Source organism: Carettochelys insculpta, chromosome 2 (genome assembly GCF_033958435.1).
Source record: "Carettochelys insculpta isolate YL-2023 chromosome 2, ASM3395843v1, whole genome shotgun sequence".
Lineage (NCBI taxonomy): Eukaryota > Metazoa > Chordata > Testudines > Carettochelyidae > Carettochelys > Carettochelys insculpta.
The window spans coordinates 118,515,185-118,540,469 of NC_134138.1; positions in this window are offsets into that span (position 1 = coordinate 118,515,185).

Consider the following 25,285-nt stretch of genomic DNA (forward strand, 5'->3'; position numbering starts at 1 on the left):
TCTTCAAGCCTCCAGACTGTTTGCTGCACAAGACACTTTGGCAAATGAGACAGTGATGTGCATTTAATGAAGGGTGTATTGGTGCCAGAGATGAAGCAAAGCCCTTCTCCTTCCCTGTCTCAGAGACACCGCTGTCTATAACAAGCAAGTTTATTTTTAGCCATGTTAACCTTCTTATTTCCAAAAAAGTCTTTTACCTTGTCAAAAATGAGCTCTCCTGCGGTGCAGGTTTTCAGTGGTAGTAAGCACAAAGAACTCTTCCTTGAAAATTTCACCATCGTAAAACCTAACAAATTGCAATAGCCAAGCAGTGTCTCTTAATTTGCTTGATTTGTGCACTGCAAGAGACATGTATTTGGCATTTTTAAAATTGGAAAGCAGTGCTGACAAACAACCCTCGTGCTGCATAACCTCCAGTCCTCACACTGCCATTGAATCAGACAGGAGAACTTGCTCTACATGTTTCACTACGTCATCTTTGTTATTGTCTCCTAAATTCCTACAGCTTTTCCAGTGTGCACTCCTTCACCAGCTCGGCATCCAGGAAAGACTTTTTTTTCTTTTTCCTTTCTAGCCAGTGCCAAGCACCTGTTACTTTTTTCCCTGAACAGTCTCTGCTGTTAGGAGAATGACATTAAAGTAAGGTGTGAAGACATCAGAGTTACTATTTTGTCCTGTCTTGCAACACTGCTAGGAGGACAGGCTGTCTTGAAGATGCCATGGTTTGATTCAGAGTGGTGCCTCACACTGGTAACCTTATAGATACATACCTTGGTTTGGCATATTAATAGGTACTATAGTATCGGAAACTACTTTGGGGCATATGGGGGGCTCAGGGCAGAGGGCTGAGGTATTGGGGTCCAGAAGGCCCAGAGCATGGTGGTGGAGGTGTGGGGGTTGCTCAGGGAAGAGGTTGGTGTATAGTAGGAGGGTGTGTAGGAGAGGGCTTGGGGCTGGGGCAGTCCTGTTTGTGGTCAGTTACCTCGTCTCTGCCATATGCTGCACCTATTCCTGGCCAAAGAGAGCTGTGGCTGTGGGGGAGTGGGGGCGTGGCTGCCTATGGTGGAACCCTTCTGCCAGGTGCAGCCAGCAGCAGCTGGGGCTGGGTTCAGTTGAAGGGTCCGTCTCCATCCATCCAGTGCAGAACTGGCTCAAGCCCCCACCCAGTCACCTGGGAAATTCATGCGCCACCTGTGGGTGCCTCTGAGAGGCAGTGATTCCCCACTCGCAAGCACAGAGTCTGTGTGTAGGACACAAACTTTTAATAAAAGGGAGGGTGGTAACTTGTCAATAACTTGGGAAAACTCCACAAACAGTGTTCAGAAACATAAACCAGGAGTGAAAGTTCTGCCTCAGGTAGGTTGGGCAGTTTCCTTTTCCTCTCAGTTTCTCAAGTCTAGCAATCTAAATGTCCCCTTCACATGCCCAACCCTTGTCTGCACCCCTGGGTCAGGGCAGACCCAATGTTCAGAGGTGCACCTGTCAAGTTCACCTCCCATCTTGAGTGGGGAGAGGTAAAAAAAGCATCTTACTACAGTGATCACTCATCCTCCACCTGCTCACTGCTCTCCACTGTGGTCCTGCCGGTCTTTTATCGCACCTCGCCACCACCGTCCGCACTATCCCGTTGACCTCCCTTACTCCTCACGAGAATGAAGACTACCAGGGTCGACTGCTGAGCCGTGATAGCTGGATTTCGCATGTCCCCACTACTGTGTGAAATCAAACCCCAGAAGCTTGACCCCGACCGGGAAGGGAGGGAGTGCGTGTGTGCATGAGTTCAGACCCTGCTTGGACTGCCTTCCCTAAGGTCAGTTGCTCACATCATGTGATGGAGGGGAGAGAGTTAAAACCTAGTGTGTACTGTCTTCATCTGTCCATGCAATGCAGGGCCTGCCTGTTGCACTGGCATCAGGAGGCTGCACATCACTTATCAGCCATGCATCAACCACTGAGAAATGTGGGCAGCTTTTCACAGACTGATGCTAAGGGTTTGCCTTTTCTCTCTATCTTCACAACACATAGCAGCTGTCTCCCACAGATCACAGATGCAGGTTATGTCAGTGCACCGAGTAAATCTGTACCTTTGGATTCACATCAGAGGAGCAGCCAGACTAGTCTGCATCTGCAAAAACAATGGGGATCCCGTGTCATTTTAAGATGATGTCCAAATAATTCTGTTAGTCTTTAAGGTGCCACAGCACTCCTGGTTGTCTCTGTAGATGCATAGACAGTAGGTTTAACTTCTGCATGTCTCAGTAAGGATTTTCAGTTCAGAGTTAGAGGTTATAAAGGGTAAAGGGGCAGAGTAAAATTCCCGTTGGGGCCAATTTTAGTGCTCATATTATTTGAACTATGTTACAAGTTTGTGTTAGTAATGAAATCTCAGCAAATCATTTGTAGGGAATGGTCTGTTTGATAAATGTAGCTACTTTTTCAGTTCTTGGATTATCTCTGAGCAGTTTATGGCTTTCATGAATTTATTCATGATTTGAAATTGTATGTTGCTCTGGTGATTGTTCTCAAGTAGCATGTTATGACTGTTGAGGAGCCAGAGTTCGAGCTCTCTTGGTTAGCTTTGATTGGATAAATGTAGTTCTTAGGATCAAGAGTCTAAGGTATATGCTCATGTTTTCATGTTCAAAATTGGTTTTCCACAAACATTCCCCAATATTTATGTATCATTCACTGTTTCTGCAAATAGTCCTACCAGAAAACTCATCTATTTAAAATGTATTTGCAGAAAGTGCACACACAAGTGGTGGAGATGTAGGTGAAGTGCATTCCCTTCTTACTGACACATGATCATTTTGAAATAGAACATATACCCTATATAAAATTTGTAAAGCAATTTGAGATCCTTTGGGAAGAAAAGAGCAGTCATCAGCGGGTGGAATTATCATTATACTGTGCAAAAACCATATTCTTGTGAATAGGAATTTTTAAGGTATCTAGTTGTACCTAAGAAGTTACAGAGCAGTAAAAGTTACAGAGCAAAGAGATTTTTCTCACACTTGTAAGATTTAGTGGTACGTTAGGCATATGTATGAATGATGTCATCCAGCATGTGTTCTCACAACCCTTGTAGTTTGCAAGGACAAAATTAGGTACCTTTTGTGAAAGAAACTTAACGTTTTACTGTTTCTTCTTATGAACTGAATACATTTGGTCCAGGGTATCTTGCTAGAACATGTGCATCTGATGAAGTGGGGCTTTGCCCATGGAAGCTTATGCTCCAAAATATCTGTTAGACTGTAAGGTTCCACAGGACTTGCTGTTTTTGAAGATACAGACTAACTCGTCTACCCCTCTGATACTTGCCATGTCCTTGTGTGTGAAGGACCTTGGAGTTCAGCAGTGAAACTCTTTTTCTTTTAGTAACAGAGAGGTACCCATGTTAGTCTGTACTCCACCAAAACAAAGCAGCAGAAATGTAGCACTTGAACAAAATGATTTTTTTGGTGATGAGCTTTGTGGGACAGACCCACTTCTTCAGATTTGTTCAGCAAGCAGCACAGAATCTCACAACTGCTGATTTTCACACTATCCCAGTGTCCAAAGATGCTGTCACCATCTAGTGCCTCATAAAACATCAGATCCCTGGCTAACATCATCCTTTGGATTGTCTGACCCCTTAACAGCTGCCTTTCATTGCAATTTGCAGAAAAGCTAAGTTTCTCCAGCCAGCCATTAACATGGGGCTGGCTCAGGTATTTAGACACAGAGATCACCAGCGGGCAATGTAGTTGCTAAGTCCTGACTCCCTGTTCCTTTTGCCCTCTCTTTGCTATAACTGTTTGTGCATTTTATGTCATAGTAACAACATTCGTTTTTCTGTTTCTAGTCTTCTAAAGTTTGCTGCTGACTGGGGCTAGATTTCACATGCCTGAGGCAGTCAGGCACAGAGATTAGAGAAAGTACAGAGTCCTTCTCCTTCTTGGCTCCTTATATGGCAGGGGTGGTCTAATCACAGCTTGCAAGCACTTGTAGCTATTTTACAGTTAAAGTGTGGGTCATGGCACATCTCCCCCCATTTAGGGTGACCGCATTGCCCTATGGCACATATGGGACACTTGCCTCCGGAGATGCTCTCCCATGTCAGGGCTCCTCAGCCATGGAGGCTGCTGCCCCACGGTGAGGCACTGGGGGTGGGGGCACCACAGTGTTCGGATGAGGAAGAGTGGAGGATGGGAGCTTGGCAACCTCTTGGCAGGGGTGGGGGCTGCTGAGAATTGGGGCTTCACAGATCCCAGAAGTGGGGGCAGAGCAACCTCCACACAGAGGAGCTTCCCTGTAGCAGGAACTGCGTGACCAAGGCATGGGGTGCCAGGGAGCAACACAGCCATCTCAAGGAGGGGTCCCTGGCTGCAGGAGCTACCTCCCCTCAGTGTGGGGCACCAGGGAATGAAGCAGCTGGCCCACGGCAGAGCTTGCTGGCAGTGGGGGCTGACACCATGGAGTACCAGGGAATGGGGCAGCTTCCCCATGGAGGAGCTCCCCTGCAGCAGGAGATGCTGCCCTGGGCAACAGCACGCTAGGTGACAGGGCAGCCTCCCCACAGAGGAGCTCCCTGGCAGTGGGGGTGCTCCCCCAAGGCACAGGGTGCCAGGGAACTGGGCAGCTGCTCTGCAGTGAGGTTCCCTGACAGCAAGGCTGCCGCCCTGAGACACTGTGTGCCGGGGAACAGACCCCCACAAAGTATGGGACAGTTTTCCCATTTTTTAAAAAAAGTCAGGATGCCCATGGGACAGCTTAAATAAGGGACTGTCCTGGGAAAAACAGGAGATGGTCACCCTCCCCCCACCAGATGGGGAGGAGGGAGCTTTGGACCTCTGCTCTGAAGCAGGGTGGTGGGGCTCAGGGCTTCTGCTAGAGATGACTGGTGTCTGCTAAGAGTGCGGGGAGACACCATTTACAGGTTTCCCCTGCCCCCCTAAGCACCTGGAGTCATGCTCCCCCACCCCCACAGCACAGCCCCCTCCTATCCTCAGCAGCCACTCGCTGCAGGTCCCAAGTTTTATCTCTACTCAGAGAGGCAGCAGCAAAGTGGAGGGAGCTGCAGGGAGGGGCTGCTGCTTTAGGTGTGCAGGGAGAGGCAGTGAAAGCTGTAGCTTTCCTTGAAGCTCTCACCTGCTTGCCTCTCCCTAGGGCCGCAGATGGCTGGCTGGCCCCAGCAGCTACCCACCCAGGAGAGGGCCTGGCAGCACTATGGGGCTGAACAGGGCCAGCAAACCCTGGCAAAAATCTACAGAAACGTATCACCACTGCTTCTGACTAGCACGAATGGGCCTTTAGAGGCTTCAGCCCCATGGGGTGCCCCTCCTTGGGTTCAGGGCTTCAGCAGGAGCAGAGCAGAAGCCCCAGGCTCTGGCAGGTGCCTGCTGTGTGCCTGGAGCCCAGAGACCTCCCCCACACTTAGAGCTGAAGCCTCAATTTCAGCTGGTACAGGATAGCTCAGTGGTTTGAGCTTTGACCTGGCAAACCCAGGGTTGTGAATTCAACCCTTAAGGGGGCTCTTTGGGGTGTGGGGCACAAAGGCGTAAAGAAAAAGCTGTCAAGGATGATGCTTGGGTCCTGCTGAGAGGGCAGGGGAGGGGACTTAACAACCTCTGAGGTCCCTTCTGGCTTTGAGATATGATACGTATATCCTGGCTCTCAAACTTCTGCAGACTGTTGTATATGGCTCTAAGGGTAAGTTTGGTGAGAAGAGATAATTATAATCCCTCCATGTCTGCTCACAGAGGGTAGTGGGGAGATGGATCTAAGGTTTCCCCTCACTCCAATATTTGCCAGCCAGCAGGGCTGCCCAGATACACAGGCAAGTGAGTGCTGCACTTCCTGAAAAGGTGTAACAGCAGGCAGGGTGAGTTTGAGGGCTGTGGCAGCAGAAGAACATGAGAGGAAGCCATAAGTGGTTTGTCTGTGTTTTTGAGATACTTGCACTTATTGTATCTTTTCCCTCTTTGCTTTAACTTGCCATTGTTTGTGTAAATTATCCCGAAGACTGGAGGGGAAATGAACGATTGGCTATTTTAAAATGGCGTGACACTGAGCTTGTAAAATGACAGGCATAAGGAAGAGAAGGAAAAGGGAATTGTGGCATCAGTTTCAATAACTTCCAGCTTTCTTGGTGTTTTATTTGTGTGTGTGTGTGTAGAACTATTCCCTAATATGTCTGCTTTGTCTGACTGTATGTCTAACAATTCCCTTAAGGATAATCTGTGGTGGGAGTACAGAACACAGAGATGAAATATTCCATATGCCTAAGCATCTAACTCAAACTGAAATTTACAAAGCATGTTCAAACTACGGGAATGTTTCATGCTCCTTCAGTTGTTAAGATATATGGCTTCTTTCATCCTTACATCATCCTTTGGCACATGCAGAAGTGCTGTTACTTGGCTTTCTAAATTTAGTAACATTAGACACCTCAAATTATAAATCTAAGAAACTGACACTATGAGAGAAAGATATATTCTTTTTCTGACTCTTTATTAGTTATGTCTTGAGAGTTTTTGTTTCATGAACTATATCTGTTTTCTTTAAACCATTAAAAATGGAAAAATATGTTAGAAAAATTCATCAAGACACGCTGGCCTGGAGAAGGAAATGAATTGGGAAGGGGGAAAACAGATATAAATCATTATTACTACTGGGCGAAGACATGGTACCACTCCACAGTGAGAAAGTAACTGGGCTGTGACCAGCAACATAAAGAGTTGGCAACATTTTATTTCCTAATACAGAGCCAGTGTTTTCCTGAAGGCTGACTGAAATTTGAACATTGACGTAGAAATGATATATAAAGACATATTGGTGATTACTTCCAGTTTTCAAATATATAATTGCATATTGATGATTACTTACTGTTTGAAAACAGGAAGTGTAGCTTCAACTCTCAAACTGAGTAAAAGGAAGAAGATTATGTGGCCACCTTTTGCACAGTAGTCACACTAGCAGAGAATCTGGAAATATGAGGCAAAACTCCTATATAGGCAAAGCTCCATGCCCATCGCTTTAATGAAGTACTATTCTTTTGGGATAAGGGGGTTTGATCCCAAAGCGTTTAATTGCATTTGCTGCATCTGCACAACCTCTTGCAGAGATACTAATGTTGCAGTCACTGACACCGTGATAGCATCCACCTCACACTGGCCTGTATGGGTTAGTGGAACGGTGAGGAGGCATAGGGGAAGGGCTGTGAAGAGCAGCCAATCAGAACTAGGCAGACCACTGTAAGAAGAGTTGTAGAGAAGGTTCAGTTGCTCCCAGGGGCTTGAAGAGTAAGGGCTGGCTGCCAGGTAGAGTGCTAGTACCTTGGAGAGAGCTGAAAAAGTGATTGGATTGTTAGACTGTGGGACTGTCCTCTGGAAGGAGAGAGCACAGAATGTGGCACAGCCAGTGGGCTGTGTCCTGAAGAGGATGCTGTGGTCTTTGGGGTAATGCAGATCCAGGAGAAGGAGTAACAGGAGGTGAGACAGCGCTGAGAGTCAGCATACCAACCTATGCAGCTGATTCACAAGATGTCCACCAGGATGCACTAGCCTGGTGAGTTACCCTGCCACCTCCTTTCACAAGCATTATGACAATAAAACTGGATCCTGCCATGCCATCTGCTTCTTCAGTTCTCATCTGTGCTTTGTCGGGGTAATTCTTGGAATGAGTTGGAGACCCACTCCTGCCACAGAAAATATGATCTGATTAACCAGGAAATTTTCTACGTGCTGATATTTCAATACTGCAGTCTCAGTCTGATTCTATGATGAAAAGATCTGTATTAGCACTAGAAATCATTATTACTCCCCACCGCCCAAGAATCCATCGACACTTTCTTCTGTCCTCAGAATGCAAATGTACTTTTTTTTTTCTTACAGTTTTGACATATCAGCTCCTTTACCAGTATCGCTGAAGTACTTTCCTTACCTTTGGAGCCCTGCTAACATAAAAGTGATCTGAACTAATAGAACAGAGGAGACACTCTGATCGGTAGCTGCCTGCCCATCTCCCCCACCTGTGATAAGCTCTGAGTTGAGGGCCCTTGAGTTCTAACCAGGGCAGTACCATGGGCTTGCTATATGAGCTTGGATACATCACTTTACCGCTCTCTCAATTTTTCATACCTCCTATGGTGTTCTGAGAATTAATGAGCTAATCATCATAGTAATAATACCTAGTATTTTTCATCTGTGAATCTCGAAGCATGTTACAAAGGCAGGGCGGGGGGTGAGGTTAGTGTCTGTGTACTGCACTAAGTATGTAAGTGGTCTATAAATGCTAAGTATTATTATTAATTGTTTTGATAGTGCAGCAATACCTGTATGATGTTCATTGATAGATGATCTCTTAGAACATTGGCACTAGGAATATAGAAATTTAGATATAGGTCCCGAGACTAAGGGAGTTGGAAGAACATGGTTAACAGTGTTACAGGAGTGATCTACACAGAGCTGGCCCAGAGGGGCCCAGCTGGTGGGCAGGGATGCTGTTTTCAGTTGGCATGCGGGGCCCTGAATGTTTCTGTTGTAGACACTGCTGTCAGAGAGCTTGGTGCCCCAGGGTGAGGTCTGGAAAGGCTGCTAAAATGTAGAATAACTTGATTAGTTGTAGCTATATATCTGTGCCCAGTGGAAACTATAGAGTGGTGGTTACAAACTCTGTAAAATGCATCCCCTGCCAGTGAACATAACTCTGCCCGATACATTTGCTGAGTGCCACTGAGAATCAGTCCACACCAGTTGCTGTTATTTTTCCAGCATTTGAGATTCTAAATAATTGTACAGCCTGGGAACTGTTCACCGCTTCCCAGCATTCAAGAGTCTAATTAAGCCTCACATTAATTATTAGTTCCATTTTACAAGGGGAACAGCCTTCTGGGAATCTGATGTGTTGTGGCATCAAAGGCCTGGTGTCAATCTGTGTATTGAGGCCTGAGCTCCTTGAGGCTACTGCTCTGTTTGAGTCCCTCACTAAATAGCCTGGGAACTGTTTCTTTCTCCAGCACTGATTTGAGATTCTAAGTAAGATTTGCATTTTTTTACAAAGATGAATCCAGACCCCCTGAAAAAGCTCAGAGTTCTCATTGGGCCTTTGACGGCATAAAGGAATTCCCCAGAAAGTGAAGGGGGGCAAGAACAGTAGCAGAAGTGTCTCTTCATATAACAGGTGTTATTATCCCAGGGTCATAGCCAGACGTAGGGATCAAGAGCCAAAGACTGGAGTGTAGTTTTTCTGGATTGGCCGTCCCTTGACCAGGCTGTTGTACCTGATGACCTCTTCATGCTGGGGCCTCAACATTAGGTCTAATGGATTAAATTTAAGAGACAGAACTAGGTAGGTAGGGAGACACTGGTCAGAAGCTGAGGCTAAGGTGCAGCCTGTCCCACTGAAGAGATGCTGTTGCTTCTGCTGTTGCCAGATTCAGAGAGGAGAGTTTGTTTAGCTCTTCTGGGAAGAGCTAGGCATGCTGACATGGGAGAAAGAGGCTAGCAAGGAGATGTGACAGAAATAGTTACAGTATAGACACAAATAAGCTATTGGGGAAGGGAGCACATCATTCCTTGGTACTGTTCAGAGGGAAGTGTGCAAAAACAGCAAAATATTTACCTGGGTGCTATAGTGCGGGTGTTTCTGTCTTTGCTCTCTTCTATCATTTCATCCTCATCCCTGGTGTCATGTCACCAGTAGTGATCATTAGGAGGTATGGTCAGATTGTGTCCTGGCTATGAGTATATCAGCGCTATTGCTGTGATAGCTGCATGACATTGGTTGCATGACATGTCCTTGAAGTGGTTTTTTGCTTGACTCTCATATGGTAGAGGCTTAATGTAGGGATTGTCAGGTGATGTCCTATGGCCTATATTATGCAGATAGTCACACTAGATTATCATAATTGTCTCTTCTGGCCTTAAAAATCTACAAAGCTACAAACTGTGTTGATGTGCCTGGCCAAAGTTTTTGTGCACATGTAAATTAGGATATTTTTGTGTACTCATTTTGGTAGGTGCACTTTTGAAGATCTGTGCCTTCATGTTATAATGTTTGTGTTTTAAGACAGGAGTTACAAACAGTAGTTTATGTGTGGCGTATGTATATTTTCTGAATACAAGGTGCTATTTGCTTAAATCCTGCACTCTTGCAAGTGGCGAAAAGCAACTGGAACTCTGATGGATTTATGCAATGGTTTAATGTATTTCCTTTCAGGCAGTAGCCCTTATTAGATGTTGTGCTGTTGGTTACTATACTTTAAAGTACATGTTATATAGAATTATACCTATTGCATAGAATGGGAAGGGGCCTTGAGAGATCATTGAGTCCAGTCTCCTGCCCTCACAGTAGGGCCTATCACCATCACTGATGGATTTTTTTTTTTAAAAAATCTGTTTACCCCAGATTCCTAAATGGCCCCCTTGAGGATTGAGCTCACAACCTTGGGTTTAAGCAGGCAAACACTCAAGCCACTGAACTATTCTTCCCCTGTGTGGCTTAATATTAATGTTAATATTCTATTCTATATGTTGTTATAGCACTAGATCAGCCAGCTGAGAGCCATTCTCTTGGACACAGTACCCTTTTAGCTCACTGTAGTAGAAAGAAAGCCTGAGACATAAGCCTCATGTCAGAGGCCTCATACTGGAGGCAGCATGTACTAAGGCAGGAGGGAGGAAACACAGTAGACACATGACAATGGCAGCGAACTCTTCCCTGAGGAAACTGAGCATGGTGGTGAACCCACCCTATCTGTGGAGTGCAGCACTTTCTCATCTGGATGGTGTATACATGGCTGTGCGGTGCCAAGGGGTGTGCATGTGCGTGTGTGCGTGTGTGTGCGTGTGAGAGAAAGAGAGAGAGAGGCTGGCATAGACATACATTGCCCTTTTAAGTACGCTGGCCCCTCTTCAGTTATGCTGCTCTTGTAAGTAGACCAAGGAGTCCAGACACAAGACTCTGTAGCTGTGGTATCCTGCTGTGTGGAGATGGGGTATGGAGTGAAAGGCTTCACAGAGGGATTGAGGAGGACATCATGATATCAGCACCATTTCCCTTACCCCTCCCTCTCCTCACAGCAAGCAGGTGGCTCCCAAGAGCAGCTCCAAAGCAGAGGCAGGGGCAGCATAATAATGTGGGTAGTGGGCAGCTGAACGCCTTTCGGGAAACCTAACAGAGCTGGTGGGAGTGTGTGGGGTGGAGAGGGCTTCCAGTGCGCCCCCCCCCCCGCCACCTTGTTCCAACCTACCCACAAGGACAGGCTGCTTTTCCAGAAAATCCTGCAAGTAGTGGACAAAGCAAGCAGCCCAAAGGATGCTAGGAGGGAGAGTCTCACAACTTTAAATGAACAGGTGTTCTAACAGATAAGCAACAAAACAACATCAAATGGGACAAGGCTAAGTGAGGCATTGCTGTCCACTAATGTCCTCTTAGCTAAAGTCTGGGCAGCAGAAATAAGGAAAAGTTTAGGAAAAACAATAATAAGCCCCACCCAGTCACATAGCCATGTATTTTACTGCAGAGGATTATTTTATCTTAATTTGTCTTAATAGCCTGTCAGTAAGTTGTAACACTTTCCTTTGGTGAGAGTTCAATGCCCAAGGAGCAGGACATTCCCAAGGATTGTTGCTGAATAGTTAGTGAGCATACATACTATATTGGCTCTTATCGGAGGGGTAGCCGTGTTAGTCTGGATCTGTAACAGCAACGAAGGGTCCTGTGGCACCTTATAGACTAACAGAAAAGTTTTGAGCATGAGCTTTCGTGAGCACAGACTCACTTCACGAAAGCTCATGCTCAAAACTTTTCTGTTAGTCTATAAGGTGCCACAGGACCCTTTGTTGCTATATTGTCTCTTGGGATCCTTCACACTGAGATGAGTAAGGCTTTGCACATGTGAGAAAGTTGCACCAGTTTAGTTTAAATAAACTGATGAAGAGCCTTGTGTGGGTGCTCTGGTTTCAGTTTCAGGGCAGGTCTACACAGAGATATTATTTGTGGCAGAGCTATTCCAGGATATCTCTCCCAGTGGGCACTCTATTTCAGAATAAAGAACGACCATTTCTGAATAATAACAGAGATATAAGCTACGTCTACATGGGGACACTACATCGCACTAGCTTATTTCGATGTAGTGAAATCGAAATAAGCTAGTTCGACAAGTAGCGTCCACACATCCTCCAGGGCTGGGGCCATCGACGTTCAACGTCGATGTAGGACAGCACTACATCAAAACAGGCGCCGCAGGGGAGCGTCTACACACAAAAGTGGCCCAAATCGAAATAAGGGTGCCAGACAAACTGCAGACAGGGTCACAGGGCGGACTAGTACTTCCGGGGCAACAGCTAGCCGCTCCCTTAAAGGGACCCTCCCAGACACACACAGCCTGCACAGCATGCGGTCTGCAGAGCCACAAGCACGCACACCCTGTGTAAGCAGCATGGACCCCCAGCAGCAGCAGCAACCAGAGGCCCACACACCCACCCCTGGAGCAGTGGCCACCCTGATCAGTGCCATGGAGGAGGCAGCTCAGCATCTTCTATTCGAAGAAGATGAGCTGTCCTCAGGGGATGAAGAAGCAGCCCCAGACCATGCTGCCCTCCCAGCCTCCCCCTGCCGCACATGCCAGTGGCTATGGAGGTACCCCACTAGCACGGACTGGTGGGAGCCACTGGTGCTCGGCGAGTGGGACAACGACCACTGGCTCTGGAATTTCCGGATGAGCCGGCAGACGTTCCTCAAGCTCTGCCAGTGGCTCACCCCTGCCTTACGGCACCAGGACACCCCCATGAGACGTGCCCTCACCGTTGAGAAGCGGGTCAGCATTGCTGTCTGGAAGCTGGCTACTCCAGACAGCTACCGATCCGTAGGACAGCAGTTTGGTGTGGGCAAAGCCACCGTCAGGTTTGTCGTCATGGAGGTAAGGGGACCCCCAGGGAGAGGGGGGAGCCAAGGGAAGGGATGCCCGGGGGGAGGGGGAGCTCGGGGGGGAAGCCTGGGGGGAGGGGGAGCTCGGGGAGAGGGCCAGACACAGCCTGCACACCCCTCACGGGTGCTCTCATGTCCTTCCCCTGCAGGTGGTCTGCACAATCAACGCCCTGCTCCTCCACAGGCTCGTGCGGCTTGGGGACCCAGATGCGGCCATTGCGGGGTTTGCCAGCCTGGGCTTCCCTAATTGCTTCGGGGCTCTGGATGGGACCCATATCCCCATCTGTGCCCCGGAGCACAGTGGAGGACGCTTCCTGAATAGGAAGGGCTACCATTCCGTGGTCCTCCAGGCCTTGGTGGACAGCCAGGGCCATTTCTTGGACATTTATGTTGGCTGGACTGGCAGCACCCACGACGCCTGGGTGTTTAGGAACTTGGGCCTGTGCCGCCGGCTGGAGGCGGGGACCTACATCCCCCAGCAGGAGATCCCTCTGGGGGACACCACCGTGGCCCTCTGCCTCGTCGCAGACGCGACGTACCCCCTCTGGCCCTGGCTTATGCGCCCCTACACAGGCCACGTCAGTACCACCCAGGAGCAGTTAAACACCCGCTAGAACCATGCGCACCAGGTGGTCGAGCGGCCTTTCGGCCGCCTCAAAGGGCACTGGAGGTGTCTCCTCACCCGCCTGGAGGGCGCGTGCAGCGCACTCCACAACCTGGTGGAGAGCAAGGGAGAGGCATTTGTCCAGGGCTGGGCTGTGGAGGCTGGCAGGGCCTTCGTGCAGCCACCCACTGCCCCCAGTCGCCAGGTCAACCCTGAGGGGATCCGGGTCCGGGAGGCCCTGTGGGCCCATTTTGAGCAGGCTGCGGGGTGAACACTGGCAGGGCCAGCTGCTGTTGAGCCACCCACCGCCCCCCCCCCCACAACACTCCCTGCCCCCACGCCCACACCACTGAGCACCAGAGAGCGCACACCCACATGTTTCTTCTTTGTAAATAAACCAAGGTGTCAACGGTGGCCGGGGGGGAGGAGGTGTACCGGGGGCCCAGGATCTCTCTGAGCTCCCTATAAAAGGGGCAAGTGGCGGGGGCGGCCCCAGATCAGCTGGCCGTGTCCCGGGCCCGGGTGTAACCCTGCCACAGCTCCTTTAGCTTACTCCTGACAGACCCACTTCTTCAGATCATAGCCATACCAGAACAGACTCAATATTTAAGGCACAGAGACCCAAAAATAGTAATCAAGGTTGACAAATCAGAAAAATATTATCAAGGTGAGCAAATCAGAGAGCAGAAGGGCAGAAGAGGGCAGGAGCAGTCAAGAATTAGATAAAGCCAAGTGTGCATAAGAGCCCCTATAATGACCTAGAAAATTCCCATCCTAGTTCAAACCACGTGTTAATGTGTCGAATTTGAATATAAAAGAGAGTCCGGCCCACTCTCTTTCCAACCTCTTTCCAACCTCCTGTGAAATAAAATGCAAACTTTCAGGTCATTAACAGAATGGCCCACTCCATTGAAGTGTTGACTGACAGATTGGTGAATCAGGAGCGTTACATTTCTGAATAATATAATTACATTTCTAAATAATGTAATTATTACAGAATAAAAGTGAATTTGTTCTGGAATAGGATGTCTGCAGGGGGATTTACAGGAGTAACTATTCAGACAAAATACAGTATATACATATATGCTTGCTAATTTTCCTGTGTAGATGAGCCCTAAGAGTAGCTTATTTTGCTTTGATTTAAGTCAGTAAGGAGCTGACCTAAACTGGATTAATATAAACCACTCTAAAACCAACATAAGAATGTCTGTGTTGAATTATGGACTCAATTAAGTTTAAAAACACTCTGATTAAATTGATGGAAGATGGTATATAGCTGAGGCTTAATCTACACCTGCCTTTCCCTGTAAAAATTGGTAAGTTTTAAGAACTAAACCAACCAGTTCATTCATTTCAATAAGCCACAGAAAGAATTTCTGAATTAGTGATAGATATAATGCATTGAAATCCATTAAATCTCAATGTAATCTACCCACATGCATGAAAACATTTCAGAAAGGGAAATCTGAATGGTATTGGTAGTGAGGAGTGGAATTGCCTCTCGAAAATCCTGTTTCCCATTCTCTGGACACTGCTAAACCATCTCTGACATGAATTACTCTAGAGAAAAGGTAATATCTTTTATTGGACCACCTGCTGTCTAACAAAAGATATTAACTCACCCATTTAGTTTCTCGAACACAGGTTGCACCTCCTTCATCTGGCACTCTTGGGTCCTGACTGATCCTAGACAAGGGGATTTGCCAGGTGAAGGGAGATCTGCTGCCCACTCCTCTTCCTGACCCACCTCCAGCCCTGGGTCACCCTTATCTCCTGTCAAACCTTGGCTCCTGCTGGGCCAACACTGACCAAGCCATCTCTGGCTGCTAGCTGCGGAGGATGGTTCCAACCCCATGCTGGATAAGGCCCTGGCCACTGTGTGCCAGCTCCACCCCTACTGGGCTGCTGGCATGGCCCCTGAGCTGCAGGGGTGGCTCAGGCCCTGCAGAGGCCAGCTGCAGCTCTGGCCAGGGTGCTGGACACTGCCAAAGCCCTTCAGGCTCTGTACCTGTCCCCTGCCCTGGACTGGCCAGGCTGCCGACACAGCCCCCACCTCACAGGTGCTTGGTGCAGCCCTGGCCGGGCTGTCAGTGCAGTCCAGACCCCTGGGTGCTTGTGCAGCCACAGCCACACTCCCTGCACAGTCCAGCCCTGCATGTGCCAGGTGCAGCCCTTGCAAAGGCTGGCTCCAGATGGCTGTAACCTCTGGCTAGGGATGCAAGACCCGCTAGGATTCTCTGCCCAAGATGATAGGGCTCCCCTTACTAATTTCCCAGCCTGGGTCTCTCGTCCAGTGACATCCCTGGTCCTGCTGGACGACGGATGTTGCCAGATGAGAGAATTTTGGTTTGGGAGGTTTAATCCATGTGCTGGGGATTACACTTCTATAAATACATTGCATATATGAATTATTGCAGTCAGTAATTTGGAAAGAATATTAATTCTTCACTGAAGATTTTATAACAAGATCACAAACCTAATACAAAGTTTTATTTAGTTTTATTTTGACAATTCCTATGCCTGGGTTCACAAATTCAGAGTGATTTTCAAAGCTATAAAGCAAAACTTGCATATTTTCCTATAGCATGGAATACACACATTAAAAGTGAGATTGTAGCATGAAGCAATTCACAAACCATTCATAGACTCTCAACCCTAAGTACATTTGTAGAAGACTAATACCTATTTTTAGCAAATCTAACACAGAAGTGAACAGGTCTGATGTCCAGCTATGTCGTGGTCAGTGCTTAGCTAATGACTGCAGATTGGTCAAAAGCTGGCTTCTTGCCAGCCAGTGGTATATTTAAAGCAGGAATTATAGCTGCATTTAGTAACAAACACAGTATTAGTGATTATATATTGTAGCTTTACTGTCATCTTGGTTATAGGTCTGGGATAATTTCAGTTTAACGTGTGCTCATCAATGTTTTCTGCTTTGATAACGAGACTAAGCAGAACTACATTTTTACATGGACTTTTTTAACTTTGGAGACAACAGTTTTAACATTTGTTTTCTGCATATTGAATATGCAGTTCAACTACTTTGCTGCTGCGAGCAGATGAAATGCAACCTTACTTATTCTTGCTTACTGTGTCTGAAGTGGAGTCTAAATAAAAATAGCACAAATACAGCTCCTTGAGAAACTAGCTTGATGAATAGCTTAAGATATAGTCATAAGGCCCTCAAGTTTGACATGTTGTTTACTGTATAAAGCATCCAGTTGCCATAGTGAACAAGTTAGGGTTGATTGCTAGCTCTGGCAGATCATAAACCGAATAACTTGTGTCCACATCCACCAGGTTCTGAGAATGTAAACATTTAGTTTAGTCTGCAGAGTGGCTTATATTTTAATTACAGTTTATTTCAACTTAGTTTGAGCCTATACAATTAAAATCAATGAATCGTGCCTGGGAGAGGACATCAGGATCTAGTCATTATTACATATTTTTAGAATAAACTTATTATCTTGAAATATTTCTTTACTGTTTGTTCATTGTTAAGGAATGAAGCTGCCTAATTTACCACTAGTGTTGGAAAATAATTGCTGAGTGGGTAAATTAATTAGCTCAAGTTTCTTACTTTGTGTGGGTTTTAAAAGGATAACTACTAGCATTTTTGAACCTTGAGTTCTCACAAGAGCATTAATAACACTGAAAAATCATTAACAAATATTTATCACCACAATACCACTATGAGATATGTAGGTAACCATTGTTACCTCCATTTTACAGATGGCAAAACTATGGCAGAGAGATTCTAAAAAAATCTTTAGAGGGAGACGGTGCCAGAGTTGAGCTGGGAATGGGTATTTTCTGATCTGTTGGTAACTAGGGACAATCAATACAATGACTATTACAGTTAAGCATTTTTATATTGCTGAATCATATGCCTTGTGACATAAGTTTCAACTCAATCTAGTTCTGTGGAGTTTATTCTCAGAAATCTTTTGCAGTCAGTTATGGCTGAATCTCAAATATTCAATACTCAGTTTGTATTACCTGCAAAAGTTTGAAAGGCATGCGGCCTTTATCAGGTGTTTTACTTGTATCATCAATTTTACACTACAGTCCTGCAAAAGAATTTCGTTGTGTCCTGTGTCTGCAGAAAGCCTAATTTTTGGTGTCTGCGCCAAAAAATCACACGTTGTTATTGACTAATAGGTGGGGTACATTTGAAAATAAAGTCACTATACAGGATACCTAAAACTGGTATGTAAGGGCCTCGGAAGGTGCTAAGATGTTACTCCTACTGATGTCAGTGCAAACATAAAACATGAGCTACTTTCTTTTGCAGTCCACTGAAGTCAAATTCAGAACTACTGGATCCCTTACATAGAATACAGTGCTGTTATTCTAGTCTTACCTCCTTGTTTTTCTATTCAATACAGAAAGTGTGTAGTCCACATAAATAGGCATTTACTTGTGTGACTAAATTTAGCTGCTAAAGATGCAAGTGTGAGGCCTATGTTTTCAAAAGTGTCCAGTAACTCTGAATTTTGATTATGCTAAAATACCCAAAACACCCCTTAGCTTTATAAAAAAAGCTCTTCCTGTTTCTGTTACTGCTAGGCCCTTACATTTCTTTATATAAAAGTATTTTTTCTTTATTTGCCCACACAATGATGTCCTGAATGCATCTTGCTGTGTGCTGACCAGTAACTCCTGTCTGTCTACTGAGTTATCATCTGGGTTAATAGCAATTAATCATGCCAGCTCAGTGGGGCTGTGCCCAAACACCTTCTTGAGAACATTGTGTGGCTTTCCTGTGAGAGGTGTTTACCATCCAGGAGATTAAAATGTAAAACTGCAGATAAAATCCAAATCTTTTAACTGTTTACCCTTTCGAGGTGGTGTGTGTATTTGAGGGGGAGTCAGAAGTGGTAGTAAAATGAAGAAAGTAGGTAAGTTTTCATTGGATCAGCAGTAGTGCCTCCTTCCATCGCTGTAGTACCTAACATTGTTCATCCACTGATAAAGGAAATACGAAGACCAACCTTTGCAGTTACCATTCAAAACACTGAACTATATTTCTTAATATTATCCACCTTAACTGCATGTTCAGATTTATCTTCTGAAAATGATTCAGGCATTTAGATGAATCCAAACAGGCCTCCTGTTAGCTGTCAAAGGTAAATCCCTCTGTTGCGCTGAGCATTATAAATTTAAATCCAGGATGCGATTTGGTTGACATGCTGTCCTTAGTAAGAGAGGTACAAATGAATGGGAAGAAAAAGTTGCTGGGAACCCTTCTTTGTTCTTATGCCCAGAAGGTTTTGCTTTAGGGAAGATTACCAGTACCTTAAGAATGTCTTAATATAATATATACATAATTAACAACAGTGAGAGGAGAGAGGCTTGACGATAAGCACTTGAGAATGGAGAGAGTACACATGAGCCCAGTTACTTTATTTTCAAGCTATAGATGCATTGGACCCAGCATGCAGAAATGCACGTGGCCCATACAGCCAGCTGCTTAGAGTGGCATGAGAGGAGTGGAAGGCAGGAAGTCTGCCTGGGGGTCCCATGGGCTTGTGGGACAGTGATGGGACAGATTTTGGACCTTGCCTGACCCTGGCCTAAAAGATCTATCACTCCAGATAAGTAAAGTCAGCTCCTGCATGAGCATGTGAGGGCATGTTCTGGTGATGTTGGCTTCCCTGGACTGGACAGAGTACAGGGAACCTTGTTTCTGCACAAGCTTGACCGCCACTGAACTTCACTGGATTTGCTGAATGGAGGAGAAGACATGGGAGCAGGGGAAGTGTGCATTTGACATCCAGGGCCCTAACAAGCTGGAAAGTTAATAGTTGAGGCTGTGGGAACTACCATGTCCCTCACATCCTGTGCTCTAGTTTTCCTCAATTTGTTTTGTTCTGTTCCATTATTTTAGAAGATGTTATTTTGTATTCAACCTTGATGGGCCAAGCACATATTTCCATTGAATAAATAAATATCTGTGGATTACAGATCTAACAAGTCCTGTGCCAATTTAAAAATAAAAGTTGAGCAGCAGAAGCCTAAATGGGATTTCCACTGAGCGCTACCATTCTTTTTACCACCTCTCTTAATGACCTCATCATGACAGGAACTTGTTACCAATGTGCTCCTCTTGCACAATGCGTGGTGCTAGCATAGCTGGGATGCTTTATGGATGAAAAAAAACTATGCTAAGGTACTTACAGTTGACTGCTACAATTAGAGTTGCATGTACTTGCGATTCTTCACACTTTATATTTGAAGCAGATGATATTGTTTGACTTTCCTGGACAAAAACTGTTAACCTTTGGGTTCCGCTTGATTCCGTCTTGTTATCCAGCAGTAGCACTTTCAAATCAAATGCAACCCAACGACATATGAAGGCTCTGTGTAAGTATGTATATGTTTCAGCGTGTAGATTAATAAATGCCATGTTGCTCCAAGGATGCTACTGATTATGTTGCATGACCAAAAACAATATTTGGAACTACCCATTGACATTACAGAAGGTCAGTCCCAGTTCATTTATGCTAAATAGTCTCAGAGGGGGAGCTGTGTTAGTCTGTAGCTTCACAGAAAGCCAAGCTGTTTTGTAAATAAAACTGGTAGTCTTTAAGATGCTACAGGACTGCTTGTTTGTTGTTGTGTTGTTGTGGGGGTTCAGTTCATTCAGGCTTTGTCAGGGTACCTTTATGGTCAGGAAGAGGTGTGTGATTGGGGTGCCTTTTAAAAGTTGTTTTCTGAGTACAACCCCCTTGATATTTCCCTCTTTGAATAGAATTCTAACTAATACTGTCTTCTGTAGTTGTTGAATACCTGCTTAGAATGAACACTTGAAGGTAGCTAGGTTCAGGAAAGCCACAAATGGGGGTTCAAAGTAGACTGAAGCAGGAGGGTGGAGCCCTTATCATATCTCCCTAGGAAAAGGTGTGGAGAGAACCATGTGTAACTGGATTTACTGAAGCCATAGAAGGCAGGTAGGGGATTGAAACCCTCCCACTTCCCCCTTACTTCAGTCTCTTGCCTCCTCCCCACAGAACTGCCCAAACAGCTAATTATAGTAATAGGTAATAACAAGAAGCTTTGACATTTTTATTTCGTTTCCTTGCACTATGCTGTAAACTTAGCTTTGGGAGAAGAAAGCTTTTTGCCTATCACATTTGCTTGGGAGTGATATAAAGTCATCAAACATCGAGTTTATTAGGTGCTCTGGATAGTGTGTGGCTGGAATAAGGGCACATCTTAATAAATACATGGCACTCAGCAAAAGCTGGTCCCTGGCTTCCAGAAACACAGTTTACAATGTGCATACTCAGAAGCTGAACACAGGGTTGTATCCAAGCTAATCCTTCCAATGCCAACATCACATCATCTCATTAATATGTTTCCTTCTTTTTAAGAATATGAGCCTTCAAGAATGCTGGTGGGCTTCTAGTCCATTTATGGCTATTACAGTTGATTTTTCCTCTTATTTTTATATGCTTACAGCAGTGGGCCTGACAGCCCGTGGTTAGATCTGTGAGATTCATTTATAACACTTCATCGTGTTTCATTACAAAGCCGGCACACAGGCTAAGGTTGTTGAGGTTCACAATCTGTTTATCCATTGTGGGCCAAGTCTGGCAGAACCCTGGGACCCATTTAAGGTTGTGAGTTGAAACCATGAAAGACAAGGTGATTGTTGTATGGTTCTGTCACGAGATTAAACAAGTCTGATACAGTGGAGCCATTTAAAATGCCTTTATTATTCCATAGTGACTGCAGTTCCCTACTGATCTATTCTATGTCTAAAAGGATATTGTGGTACTCTATAATCCCTTGAGGACTAAAGCATCAAATGACATCTGCTAATTTTATTGGCCATTACTATTATGCCAATCTGGGAAAACTCGCTCCATGTGAAGACTGAGTGATGGCTTAAAGCCACAGCCATCAAAACCATGATCCTACTCTTTCTTGGTCTCTTTCCTTTCCTTTTCTGGGTGTGATCATAGTGGCAGTCATCCAGTCCTGGAGCAGCCCTTGAGCTCTGTGAAATTCAAGGACTGCTTCAGAACTCAACCCACTTGCGGAGTGATCACTCGTAGAGTGATCTAAGGTTTTTCCCTTCCTTTTTAGCATCCTGGGAATGACCTTTATTTTGGGAGGAAAAAAGAACCTGGGATTATGCTGTATTTCCTCGAACTTTAAAGTTCCAAAACAGTAGATATTTTCTTGGAAGAAATGACTCTGGGTATTTGACAGAAATTTGTAATCTGATGACATTATATTGAAGTCTGCAGTTGGGAGATAATCTTGACAAACGGAACTTTGAGGAGCGATTCAGAAATCTGGAATTTAGAAATCATTTTCAACATCTCAGCCTACACACATCACACACAAAAATAAAGCAAACCAAAAACTCCACCAAGCAACAACTGAGACAATGACTGTTTGTAATAGTGAGTGATGAATTTGGGACACCAGGAGTGCATCAGAGCATGTTTTCCCACACATCCAATGCAGTTATGCATTGTTTTTTATCTCTTTGTAACAATTTTCATTTTTGCAGCTATTTTCAAATCTTTGAGCTGTGATACTTCTAAAAGAAAATTAATTGTATCAGTGTAATTTTTATGATTTTTTACTGTTGTTGTTGTTGTTGGAAGGATTTGTGTGAATAATAGATCTGAAACTTGGCTCAAATTCCAGACTTTTAAAAACTGTTTTTATATCGTATGGCCAAAAACTAGCTTCTTCCTTTGTCAAAATAATAGCTTTTTTGTTTTCCCACAGAACTATATTACTCATTGCAGAGCAGTGACTTATGAAGGGATGGTAATCTATTGGTCTGGAGACAACTCCATAAAGCCATGTGCAATTCACCAAATAACAGCACTTTTATATCCATTTTTGAAAGCTGTATATTAAATTTCAAGAGAAATAGTGGTACTGTAAACATATAAGCTGCATCTACACTACATTTCCCCTTTCGGCGGGGGAATGCAAATGAGAGCCAGTGAAAATGCAAATGAAGTGCTGATTTGCAAATCTCTCACCTCATCTGCATAATTGCTTCTGATCGCATTTCTGGAAGAGGCTTTCTCAAAAACTAAAACAGCTGTATAGGTGGGTTTCCTTCAGAAAAAAAAACAATTTTCGAAAGAACCCTTCTTCCTATTTTGTTTCAGGAAAAAGAGTTCTTTCAAAAATTTTTTTTTTCTGAAGGAGCCCTGTCTACATGGCTGTTTTTCCTTTTGGAAAAGTCTCTTCTAGAAATGTCGTTGTGTGAGATTATGCAAATGAAGTGTGAGATTTGTAAACAAGTGCTTCATTTGCGTTTTCAATCTCCTTCATTTGCATTCCTCCTCCAAAAGGGGAATATAGCGTAGCGATAGCCATACTGAACAAACTAGAGGGGTTTTACAGGTTGGCTAGATGTAATTTTATCATAGATAGTGTTCCCTGAGGAAGAGCGCACTTTAAAGGCTCCGTTGTGCTTGGCACTGAATGCTTTTAATTCCTACTGAAGCCAGTGAGATTTGGATTCAAGTTGTATATCCACTATTCATACAAAAACAATAAGAAGTCTCGTGGCATTTTAAAGACTAAGATATTTTAGAGGATAAGATTTCATGAGCAAAGACATGCTTCGTCAGAAGCATCTGATGAAGTGGGTCTTTGCCCATGAAAGCTTATGCTCCGAAATATTTGCTAGTCTATAAGGTGCCACAGGACTTGTTTTTGCAGATGCAGACTAACATGGCTACCCCTCAGATACTTGTCACTATTCATACAAAACTTTCCAATAAAAATGTCATACAGACACAATGGATTAATTAAAGGTGTTAACAGAGCTGCTTGTAAAAGGTTGAAAGGATTTTGTGAAAAATGTCAAAGTTGGTTCCAGGTTGCCTGGTTTGAAATGGACTTCAGTCTGCACTGCTTTTAAAATCATTGCAGAAAATATTAACTAACAGAAAGCACCTTAATTTTACATTAAAAATGAAAAGACTTTTTGGGGTGAAAGTAGAAATCCCAAACATTGTATATAATCATATTTTTAGAAGCATTTCAATATGGTTTTTCAGCGCAAAGTAGCTCAAATTTTCATAAGACAGAGAAAATTTTAAGCATTCACAGCTTATCAATAATTTTTTTGTCTTGGAGGGAAAAAGATTGTTTTAATGATACATCTTGTATGAAAAAATTGATGTTTTAATGTATTTATGAATCAGATCAGGTGTTGCTTTGGTTGTTAATGCAGACACCATGGAACTGCTGAGACACTTACAAAGGTGTGCATGAGTGGGTGTGATATACAATTTCTTTCCTTTATAAATTTATAGTTTCTTACAAAGTCATCAAGGCATCTGTACAGAAACACGGAAGACTGATTTTTCTCCCCATACCAACCCAATTTGTGATTTAACTAGCTGATAAACTTCAGCATAAAATGTATCTTTTAAAATTTGCCCATGGCATGACAGTACGTGCATCTTGCAAACATAAGACTGTATGCTGAAACACTGGCTTACTCTGAAATACCCACATATGTTCACAATGACACAAGCAACAGGGCAGTTTGATCATGATAAAACAGTTGCTAAGACATGAGTGCATAATTGTGCTTGTGGTTACAATAAAGAATAGGAGTGAAGGAGATAAGAAGCAATTTAAGTAGGAGAGGGTGGACAATTAAGGACAGTGCTTGAGCTATGATCATTTACGCCAGCGGAGGCTCTGTCCCCAGGAGACTGACTCCAATGCTATGGAATTCAATGGGAATATTGTTGTAGATTTCATTAGGAACAGGCAATTAATTGTGGCACCAAAACAGTTTGAATGACGAACCTTTCTAAAAGCTATTTAATTGGTGGGCGTAGGAGAGTGGGTGAGACAATCTGCCTGAGCAGTCACAGCTGGGCTGAGGTCTGCCCACCAGGGATGGGAGTCAGTGGGTCAGAATCGGAGGAGTCACAAGGGCTGTTCCTGTTGGCAAGAGTGAGGGTCAGGGCTGGGCTGGGGGGTGGAGCCCAGAGGTTAGAGATAGTAACAGATTACAATCAAGAGGCAGGAATCAAGGTCAAAAAAGTGAGAATGGAGTCAAAAAAACAAAGAGTGGGAGATTAAGCAAAGTCTGGCAGTGCACTAGTCTGTTTGGTTGCCTGGGCAACCCCCTGGGTTAAGCAGGGGCTCTTGGCCAATCAAAGCTCCACAGGATACTGTTAATCAGTCTAGATCTTTTGGACAGTACTTCCCATGGCATCTATTCTCCACAGTGCTGCCTGGTGCTGTATCCTCCTGGCCTCTTGGTGGTGTTGGGGACTATTAGTCGCTCCTCTCTCTGAAGACCTGTATTCTTATCTCTGGGTCCTTACAACAAGGTTACTAATGATGAATATATATTTCACATTCATAAATCATAAAAGTTATTATTTTTTTCTCTCATAATTTTCAGTTTTCCTGGCATGTGGAAAGAGAAGTTCTACATGTACCCAAGAATGCACATCTGCCAGACCAGTTTTCACTTCTGAGGGGTGCACATGGGTGCAGGAAAGGTAGAGAAGGAGGATTGCACCTAATTCACACGTCACTATGAATAAGCAATAGGTCCATATTGGGGGAGGGGGCTTTTTTGGTGTTCTTTATTTTCTTTTTTTTTTTTCCTTTTTTAGGTGTACCTAAAACTATTTTTAATTTCTCAAACACAGTTTGCTGAAATATTTATTGGCCCTATCTTCCAGCTGCCGTGCTACTCTGCATTACTGACTTCCAGTTGTTGTGTGTGTAATCATACAGCCCAATAGGAAG